Source organism: Osmerus mordax, chromosome 13, assembly GCF_038355195.1.
Source record: "Osmerus mordax isolate fOsmMor3 chromosome 13, fOsmMor3.pri, whole genome shotgun sequence".
NCBI classification, from domain to species: Eukaryota; Metazoa; Chordata; class Actinopteri; order Osmeriformes; family Osmeridae; genus Osmerus; species Osmerus mordax.
This window is the reverse complement of record NC_090062.1, coordinates 15608768-15619665: the sequence shown is the minus strand read 5'-3', so window position 1 is coordinate 15619665 and position 10898 is coordinate 15608768. Positions and strand designations below refer to the sequence as shown.

Below are 10898 nucleotides of genomic sequence, written 5' to 3'. Positions count from 1 at the left end.
AAATAAGATATTAGCCAGATCGTGTATGTGTGTGTGTGTGTGTGCGTGAGTGTGTGTGTGTAGTGATTCCCTATGAGTAACGATTTCCTGGTTGGAGGTAGGTGTTCTGCATTGATTAGTCCAGTCAGCCTGAAGCTAGGCCTCCCCACGTGGATCCTCTGAGGCAAGTTCCTCACTGGGGCCACACAGAGCAGCTTTGTCTCAGCACTCACACTGAGCAGCTGGATAACACCGGCTCTGTGCTCACAGGCAACAACAGCTTGTACAGTAGGAGGAATTAAGAGCACAATAACAGAAACTTGGTTAACTTTCCATGGTTTGGTGACACGTCACGCAGATTATTTGATTGAGAAGTGTGTCATGGTGGTGATATATTGTCGAACACGGAAAAGGAACAAAAGTGTTTGTTTGCAACATGGAACCCAGTCACACGATGGGAGACTGGTGGGAAACAGATGAGCTAACCTCAGCCAATGAACACAGGATATGAAACCCATGCTTTCCCCCTTTGTCAGAGGCTCAATATGAAACAACAACAAGAGCGGTTACTCCACCCTGCGATGTAGCTGGTGCTCCTCGCTGGACTAAATACCCCAACAGGACCATCTTTCCAGAGACACAACCTACTGAGTGCAGTGTTTCCCCTAGGTTTACAGCTTGGGGGGGGGGAAGAGAGCCTTAACCCGGCGGTAGGGGGGGGGGGGGGCCCTAACCCAAAATAACATAAGGCCATTTAGTTTGTTTAATAAAAGAGCAAGCTATAGACCTGTTTTATAGGAAAGGTAACCTTAAATGACTTATTTTGTGATTGGGCGCTATATAAAAAATACAAACTTTACTTGACCTTCCAGGGGGGGCGGGGGGTGCCGTTGGGAGGGCGGGGCGCCCCCCTAATATAACGGTAGGGGAAACACTAGAGTGTACAGTAAGCAGGCCCACACACAGGGCTGCACCAGCGTCTCTGCACAGCAAACACACTCCAGAAATACCCTAACAAATGCACTTGCAAAATCATGAGTTTGGTGCTTGCTTATTTACATTTTACATTTAGTCATTTAGCAGACGCTCTTATCCAGAGCAGAGTTGGCTTATGTGCACACTGTACTCTGAAATTTGGCTGTCGGTGCTGTAAGACAATTTTCTTTGATAACATTTCTTGAAATAATGTTGTTTACTTAAGTCACTTGATAAGCCATTTATACTGTAAAGTCCAAGTCATAGATTAAAACATCTAAAAACAAGATTATCGCACTCAGATGTAACCTCCAGTTTTTTCAGTGAATAACTACTGTTGATTCAGGTAGAGAAAAGGGACACACCAGTCATAACTACTGCTGAAACACAAACACACAGTAAAGTGTTGTGCTCTCCTGGGGTCAGTGTCTGACTAACAGCAATCTATCTCTTCTACAGCACACTAATAACAACACAGACACACGTCCTCTCTGTGTTAACCAGCCATGACGGGCTAACTGGACTAGAACACTATTTCCTCTCTGTGTAAACCAACCATGACGGGCTAACTGGACTAGAACACTATTTCCACTCTGTGTAAACCAACCTGACATTCATGGGTCTCAAACCCATTAACTACGTTCCAATTCCACCTTTTCAAAGTAATTACGTTCTTCACCTCATTGGTTTGGCCTAGCAGGGGGACACAGCTGTCCATTAATGTCATTAGCTGGCACCTTGCAGGCTTGGCCCAGAGCCATGATATAATTACTCGGGCGTCAGTCCTGTGTGTGACCAGGCCAGCGGCTTCCTTATGACAGGAGATGACAGTGTAACTCTGCTGACAGCAGCTCCTCGACGTCACCACAGGCCTCTCCATCAGGCAGATGATAAACCACTGAAATGTTGATGAGTTGAAACTTGGCCACGCGAGCCTGCCAGCCTTTGGAGATCTGGGCTGTCATTAATAACTAATGAGTTGTCTTTGTGTAGGCGTTAGCAGCAAGAGGTGTTGATGTCATCCTTTCATAAAGGCTCCATGGTTGTTCGTTTTCGAGAGCATGCTGGATACACGGATAACTAGTCCCACTGACATCCAGTCATAACTGATTTGCTGCATATAGAACATGTGACCAACAGGTCCTATCTTGGGGGGGGGGGGGGGGTCCCATAAGAGACTTATATGTCTCTGTTGCACTTTATAATGGTAAAACATAAACATATAAGACATAAAGGACTATTTCCTTTATGTCGGCTGTGGCTCAGGGGGTAGAGAGGGTTGTCTGTTGATCGCAAGGTTGGCGGTTCGACCCCCGACTCCTCCCAGGCCATGTGCCGAAGTATCCTTGAGCAAGACTCTGAAACCCAAGTTGCTCCCGATGGGCAGGCCGGTGCCTTGCATGGTAGCTCGCTGCGGTCGGTATGTGTGAGTGAGAGTATGAATGGGTGAATGAGAGGCAAACATTGTAAAGCGCTTTGAGTGCCGCTAAGGTAGAAAAGCGCTATATAAATGCAGTCCATTTACCATATCTGGAATTTCAACCTTTCAAACAATCATTTAAGATTAGCCTACCTGATATTCATTCCAGAAAATGAAATCAAGCCCTACTGACTAATGTTTCCAATTTTTTTAATGCCCCCCAAACAAAGGGGGTCCTATCGACTTATGGAGGATCTCTACACACAGACAGTGGAGAGAGAGGAAAGGGGGTTGGATAGGATGCTGCCGGCACTGTGCTCACCCATGTGACAAACAAGAGTAACTAGATCAAGACAGGAGAGGCTGAGTGTGAATGATTTCAACTGCTGCCTGGCACTGGTCTATGAGGGGAATATTGCTCTACGTAAATCCGCTCATGCAATAGCCCAGCCTAGCACGGGAAGGTTTGTGGACTTCAGACTGCAAACACAACTGTTGGCTCGTTGAGTTTGAGAATAGGTCAGAGTACACTAACCCAGCCATACTCAACCTCTTCCACTTTGTGGCCCACTTGCATAGCTGAAATATTTTTGCGGCCGCCCAACACATCCGTTCACTTACTTTGCGCTAATCACACGTTTAACAACACCACGGGAGACAAACAGTTCGCTTTCACAGGCTAAATGTTTTTGAGCGACAGTGTCCATCAGCGCCACAGTAAGCACACATTGTAAAGAGAGGTAACCTGGAACTACCACGGCCAGGCCAGGTCTAGAACTTTCGTTGAAGTTTGAAACGTGACTTTTAATAACCAGAACAAGTTATGTTAACTCTTAGCTATTGCACTATTATTAACCCTACACTCAGATTGTGCAGCTTCTCAATTTTTTTCATCAACCGGTAACAGGTTGGAGATATCCTCATGTTTCCAGATTTTTGTTAGAAACTGATAGGCATGTTACATTACATTATCCAAAGGGAACAAATATGACAGACCAATTATTTATGCGAGTTAACATTAACGATTACAAATAATTGAGTACATTATAATGTGGCTAAAAATAGTTAGCTAGCTAGCCTAGCTAACATTACTGCTCAAATCCTAGATAGCTAGAGCTAGCCTAGCTAGCTGATTTTACTGTGTGAGTTAGATAAACCTTATCTTAGTAATTATCGATGTAGCTCGAGCCCCTTTTCCCTCTTGCTTGATGGGCAGAAACATAGACTCCCATGTACATCGTTGATGTAGACAACCCAAACTCCTCGTACAAAACGGCATTTGTGTTTGAGAACTAACATAACTGCTCGCTACCGGAAGTTGTTGACATGGCCAACTGTGGACCTGGCTTGTGCAATATGCTAAAGTAATGCGTGCATAGTGGATTGAAGTGGACGAATGCAAGTTAAGGCGGAAATGTCCGTTGGTCTTTCGTCAACGTGCCAAGCGTAACTATTGGCGTTTTGGTCATGATGAATTAAAGGCAAAATTTCTTTTTTAAATAAGTACACACATTTTTATAATAATTTTTCATACTTTTCGTTGTTCATAAGTTTTTGTTGGTTCGGCAGGCCCACAGTTTGGGAATCGCTGCACTAAACAACAGAGTCAAACAGCTGATAAGTTTGACTCTGCTGGGTGTGAACGAAACACACATGCTAGTCACAAGCAAATCCCTAGACACATTACACAAACACACACACACACACACACACACAATCACACACGCGAGCGTGTGCAGACGCACAAGCCCCATGCCTATTTGTTTGTCTTGCAGAGGCGGTATTCCATTCTCCTGCCCATAGGTCAATAACAATGGAAAATGGTTCAGTTTGTACTGAATAACAGGAATTCATTTTATAGCCGTGGTTGTATCCCGACAGAAACCAGAGAAAATATTTTGGGGGAGAGCGAGAGAAGGCCCATACCAAACAGAAATGAAACTCCACAGGGTGGAAAAGGATCCAGAGGGCAGACAAAACCAAGCAGACATATCCAAACTGACAATGCCATTCAGAATCACTGAAACAGTCCTTTAACAGTAACAGAAAGAGACAATATGGGACCTGGAGGATAAATCAAAGTCTTTCACTTTTGAAAATGTTGCTGCTCCTTAGTGTATTCTGTGTTGGCGCATTCGGCCGCATCAATTCACAAAACTATGAATTCTTGCTTAGAGATGTGGGCCTCACGTACAGAACACAGGAAATGTTGTTGATAGCAGACGATGGCATTTAACTTTTACTCAGTTGTATAATCAGATATGAACAGACATATTCAACCAAACAGTGCAGCCCTGAAATACACAAGGTCCACATTGTGATGAGAGTGTGAACTCTTCATGATTCATCCAACCTACAGGAGATAAATGACGCAATGCCGTGATGTCTTCTGTTAATGATTGCATTACACACATCGGAACTGACACACATTTGAAATTGGTCACTGAATTCAGAACAAGGATATGAGAACAAGCTTTGTCTTGTATTTTCACACATCACTGTAGGTATGTGGTCTAAGGATGCAAAGCCATGTGTCACACATTCTCAAGTAACAGATTTGGTAACAACTTACAAGTAACAAGTTAACAAGTTCCTGACACAAACACACAAGCGTTACAATGATAGGGCATGAGTTGATTAGGAGACTATTGAAAGGACTTAAGTTCAGTTAACTTTAGACTACAGTCCCAACCACTTTCAACAACCCGTTGTTTTAGTACGAGCTCACTTAGTCCACACACACGAACATTACAAAAGCTATCTGGAGTCGCCTACTCTAATTCCATAATATTATTAGAAAATTTTTGGAGGGTACCCAAGCTATGTAGCGCTAATGTGTTTCTCATCTGCCTCAAACGCCAAGTTTCATTTTTACAGCATCATAACATCGCTACATTCCTCCCCACGGCTGGAGATAGCGGGGGCAAGACAAAACAATAACGGTTGTTGGATGGTGAACAGGGGAGCAGGTTGTTCGTGTTAGTCGAAAGTGGTTTGGTCCACGAGATGAATATTTGAAGCACATAATATGTTTGAATACAATGCGATTTAAACATGAATATATATGTAGCCTAAATATATCGTCTTATATTAATTATTATAACTAACGTCTCCCTACCTGACTTGCTTTGTGGAACTGCTTCTTCAGCCCGGCCACGGACATCTTTAAATCTTTGTTGGTTCACTTCTAAGAGATATGGCTTGACACGAGATGGAGAAAATAGACAATTAAAATAATAACGGAATTGTGGTTGCCAAAGTGCTGTGCTCGGTGTCCTCTGCCGTTCTATGTGTTGCAGCAGTATTCTAATCTTGCGTTGGAGGAAATGTTTTCCTGCATAGGAGAGATGTCGGGCGTTCTCACGCGTGATTGGCTGAAAGAGCCAAGTTTATGTAAATACTATAGGGAACCAAAGGCCCACGCTCGAAAACGCTGAACAGGCGTACGACGAAGAGATAATACGTGAAGGCCCAACGTAGTATAAAATGCATCAATTATGATTTCATTCAATAGAACTTGTCATGTTTGATGGAAACGTTTGGAATGAAAAATATTAGGCCTATGCTTAGAACTACAATTGAATGAAGTTATAAAGACCTGCATACAGTTGGCTACCTTTCTAGTGCTCATTTTATAAGTTAAGGCATTAGTATTACTGCTCCCATCATCATAACAGACAAAACGGAAATTGGTACGATCCATCTTGTGTTCTGATCTAGTAGATTCTACATGAGAACGCCACCATCTAGTGTCGGAGGTCGAGAAGTGCAGTATAAAATGCGGTCTTGCTGCAGTGCAGTCAGTGATAGTTACACCATCCACAGCCTGGACTTAATTTGAACATATTTTTAGAGATTTTCTGATGCTGACTAACATAACGCACACAATATTTAGCCAACAGCCCATTTTATAGTCCAGAAATCTGGAGATTCATTTGTAATTGAAGATAAAGTGATTCTGACACCACAAGGAGGCGCCACAGGCCAAGATGAGGAGGTGTTGCTGACACTGGAAACTGAGACAGATCTACGCCAACACATGATGGCACTATCTCTGGTACAGGACGATGCTACGGCTAACACAGGCAAGCTCATGAACATTTTCCCATTATGCAACAAAAAAAAACTTTTTTACTAATCGATGAAAAATTTGATTTATGTTATTGGGACGTATATAAAAAAAAATCCTATTGAGCGGTATTGATACAAACCTTTTCATTTCGCTTTAATAAAATGAACGTGTTAATAAGTCATTTTTTGTTGTGAAAAGTGTCTTGAGACAAAAGTACTGAGAGTGATTCTGTGCTCGCTAAGAGACTGGAGAGGGAGGGGGGAGAATGTCTTGAACTCAAAACTTTCCCTTTTCCACCCCCAGCCCGTAGAGTATTAGGAGGAACAGAAGTCATCTGCTGTCCATCTGGCTGTGGTTCTGGAAGGTAATACCCTCTCATATTCATCGGCTTCCCAAGCACCCGTGGACAATCCACAGCACCCCCCCGTCCAGTCCTCCCCCCTCCCCCAGCCTTTCGACTCCCTTCCCTGCTCTTCTGTATCCCAAGCCACCCCCACCTCCATTCCCTGCCCCCCCCTCCTTTCCCAAATCTTCCAACCTCTGCTCCTTACCTCTCCACCCTAACCCCTGCTCCCCCCTCCTCCCTTACCCCTGCTCCTCCCCCCCTCCTGCCTAACCCCTGCTCCTCCTCCCCCCCCTTCTCCCTAACCCCTGCTCCCTCCCCCTCCTCCCTAACCCCTGCTCCCCCCCCCTCCTCCCTAACCCCTGCTCCCCCCCCCCCTCCTCCCTAACCCCCTGCTCCTCCCCACTGCTCTCCAGCTTCCCAGCCCAGGACTAAGAGGTGGGATCAGGTGTCGTTGGCCCTGGAAGACCCCTCTCCCTGGAACATGTGTGGCTTAGACAGCAGTGTTTCTCTCTAAGCTCTGTTACAGTGGTCGGGATATCACACTGTGTAGCACCGTTAAGGCCCAGGGTGAACGTCACTGACCTTTGGAAAGGCATAACCATCACGGAAAGATGTTTGCTTATTGTCTTGTCCTGCAACAAGTTTCACCTAACTTCAGTTGATGATTTTTTTTTTTTTTAAGTGTTTACTTTTGGGGTTTGTAAAAACCTCACACACAGTTGTTTCTTTGAGATCTCCCATGGCAAAATGCTTGGCTGAACATCTTCTCTATATCCAGCTGCAGTTTCCAGAGATAATATCTTTACTAGTTGTATCTAAAATTCTTTGGATACTTTTAGCAGCACTGTGTGGGGAGTTTAGAGAACGATCCACCCATACAGTTCATGATTTTCATGGTTTCTGTTGCCTACATACAGCATAGTGGGGGACGGAAATAAACGTCGCACCCTCTCTGAGTGGTACTAGATTCCTACACCAGAGAAAAAAGATCGGGGCACTTGTGAGAACTGGGTTTTTTTAGCTGTTGAGTGGTGAAGGATAGCTCTGTGTAAATGCAGATGGAAATATGAGAGGTGGGTTGTAGATGGTCAGTTACGCAACACTTTCAGCTTCTGCACTAGTTGGATCCTTAGTTGTGTTTCATAACTCATCCATCCTCCTCACCCAGCAGTGCAAATCTCCATTTTTGTCCCTGCCCTTCGACACTCAAGCTACAATACGAGAAAACACACATCCGGAATGACTCAAATACACACGCCTGTTTGATAACGAAGTAACGCCACATGAACAAAATCACCCTGTTTCTACATTTCCAAAGTGTTTCTTAAGAATGCTCAGTGACAGAATATGAGTGTGGGTCTTTGTGTGTGGGTGTGTTGTCTGGGTTGTGTGTAGATGACTCAGGGTTCATGCTGGGGTTGACCTTGGCAGAGCTGGTCTGTGGACCACCACCTCCCTCGCACAGACTAATGACAGCACATGCTCCCCCTCTCTGTCTGACGCTGCAGCTGGGGCCTCGTCGGGGGCTGCCGGGTTCCACTCTGTTCTCATCTGCTGTTATCTGTTCTCCTTTTCCTGGGTTCCACTCTGTTCTCCTCTGCCGTGTTCCACTCTGTTCTCCTCTGCTGTTATCTGTTCTCCTCTGCTGTGTTCGGTTCTCCTCTGCTGTGTTCCACTCTGTTCTCTTCTACTGTGTTCAGTTCTCCTCTGCCGTGTTCCACTCTGTTCTCCTCTGCTGTGTTCCACTCTGTTCTCCTCTGCTGTGTTCGGTTCTCCTCTGCTGTTATCTGTTCTCTTCTGCTGTGTTCGGTTCTCCTCTGCTGTTATCTGTTCTCTTCTGCTGTGTTCGGTTCTCCTCTGCTGTTATCTGTTCTCCTCTGCTGTGTTCGGTTCTCCTCTGCTGTGTTCGGTTCTCCTCTGCTGTGTTCGGTTCTCCTCTGCTGTTATCTGTTCTCCCCTGCTCTGCACTCTGTTATTTCCTTCTCTGTTCTGCTGTTATCGGTTCTGCTCTGTTCTATGCTCCTGTTCTGTTCTCCTTTGTTCTGCTTTACTCTGCTCTGTTCTCAGCTGGTCTCCCCTGCTCTTCTCAGTTCTCCCCTCTCCTCCCCTCTCCTCCCCTCCCCTCCCCGCTCCTCCCCGCTCCTCCCCGCTCCTCCCCTCTCCTCCCCTCCCCTCCCCTCCCCTCCCCTCCCCTCCCCTCCCCTCCCCTCTCCTCCCTGCTCCTCTCCTCCCCTCTCCTCTCCTCCCCTCTCCTCCCCTCCTATCCCCTCCCCGCTCCTCCCCTCCCCTGCCTGGTACGGTCAGAACACCATTAAGGCTGTCTGGGTTGTTTCATACTGATGCCAGCATCAGCACTCTCATTCTTGATATGCATGAAGATATTTGTGTAGGAGTAATTCCTATAGGGTTTGACAGAGAGACCAACGGTGCAATGTGTGTTGAAACCAGTTTCCCTATGGAGGAATCTGCCGAGTTACTGAATTTATCGGTTAAAATTGCAATGAATAAATAAAAGCATTCAACAGATATGGCTTTTTATTGAGTAGGAATGAATATTGTAACATTAAATCAAAAACATTAACATCTACCATGTTGGTTTTTGCTTCTTTTTTTTTTTACAAATTCAAACAACTTCACAAAGAAATGGATCTTTAATCTAGCTCAATGTCATTAAATACACAATGAAAATATAAATGCGAAGTACAAAGCAAACTTGGACCAATAAACCATACTGTGAAATAATCAGAGAAATAGACTTTGGACATCATTTTCAAAAATCATTGTTGAAGATGTATGATATGTCCAGTAAAATGAGCCTATTTTATACAATATAGGTTTTTTGGTTTATTTCAGATTACAAATTACTCTATTCACAGAATGTACAATTCAATAAACTTTGTAGTACCATGATGTTTCTTGGGAGTGCTTAGACGTCAGGTCCTTGTTACAGTTAACTATGTTTTCATTTTCTCAGTGTTCGACTCGTTCACAGTACGATACCATACGCTCAAATCATGAAGACAGTGACTGCTTATAAATCACCCCTGACTACTGGTCCTGTGCAGGACACAGGCCTCGAAGCGGCAGTGCCGTCGAGTCCACGACAAGAGCGGATATTGTTTACAAAAAGACCAGGGAGAATGTAAACGTTCTTCACATAACTGATAAGCTATTGGCCAGGTGTAAATACTGCTGTCGGCCTCCCAGTGTTTCCTGGTGTAGAGTGAGAAGGCTGTAAGGTATGCTTAATACTGCTACCTCATGGCTATATGAGGCTTCAACGTGCGCTTCGGCACTGAGAAATCTTTGGTCAACATTAGAATACGCAACAACCAGACCAGCAAGGGCTGAAGGAACAGAATCACATATACACGACATCACACAATAACTTATTGAGCAAGTTCACGACACGTAAGGTTTTATACGTTTTCTCAAAGACCACACTCCAAATAGACAAACGACACGCTAGAAATGTCTACAAAGAAATGTCTAGAAAACCACTTTTGATTGGAACAATACGCTTCAACTCACAGGGAAAATGTGGATATCAAGTGGACCATAAGTTACCATACAATAACACCTACTCACTTAATACAGCCGATGGAACATTGGGACACCTGAACAGTTCTTGTGTTGCTATGGAAATGTGACTGGAGGTTGAAACAAGGATGTTAGCTAAGCTACTGTAACTGTGTTAGAAGTGCATAGAAATTAAAGAGCTAGAGAGAAACTGAGGTGTGCAGTTGAAGATAAGCGCATGCTTTTTTCGATGGTAAAAATAAAGCCTTGGGTAGGACCTGAAATGTGTTACATGAGATATGATTTGATCAACTCTGTGTCAACAATGAAATAACATTGTATTGCAACATATACTGTATATAAAAAAAAAAACTATGGGTAAGATTCAAGCACATAAAAATAAACAATTGAAATTCCAATCTTTACATGGAAACCATGAAGGGAAAATCAAGATGCCCCATGAACAAACCAGGGATATTTGAACATATTCAAACAGAGGAAGCAGTGGTAAAACAGGGACATTGATTCCAGAATTTCCCCCATTCCCCCCCACCCCTTTCCCAAAACAATAACAATAGAATGTAATT

At 44.2% G+C, this 10898-nt stretch overlaps 1 protein-coding gene across 1 annotated transcript in view; it reads right to left on the bottom strand.

Annotated features, from left to right (window-relative positions):
• Positions 1-10898, bottom strand: part of LOC136955514 (ADAMTS-like protein 3) — a 92864-nt gene that overhangs the window by 39036 nt on the left and 42930 nt on the right. The gene's annotated exons all lie outside the window — the stretch shown is intronic.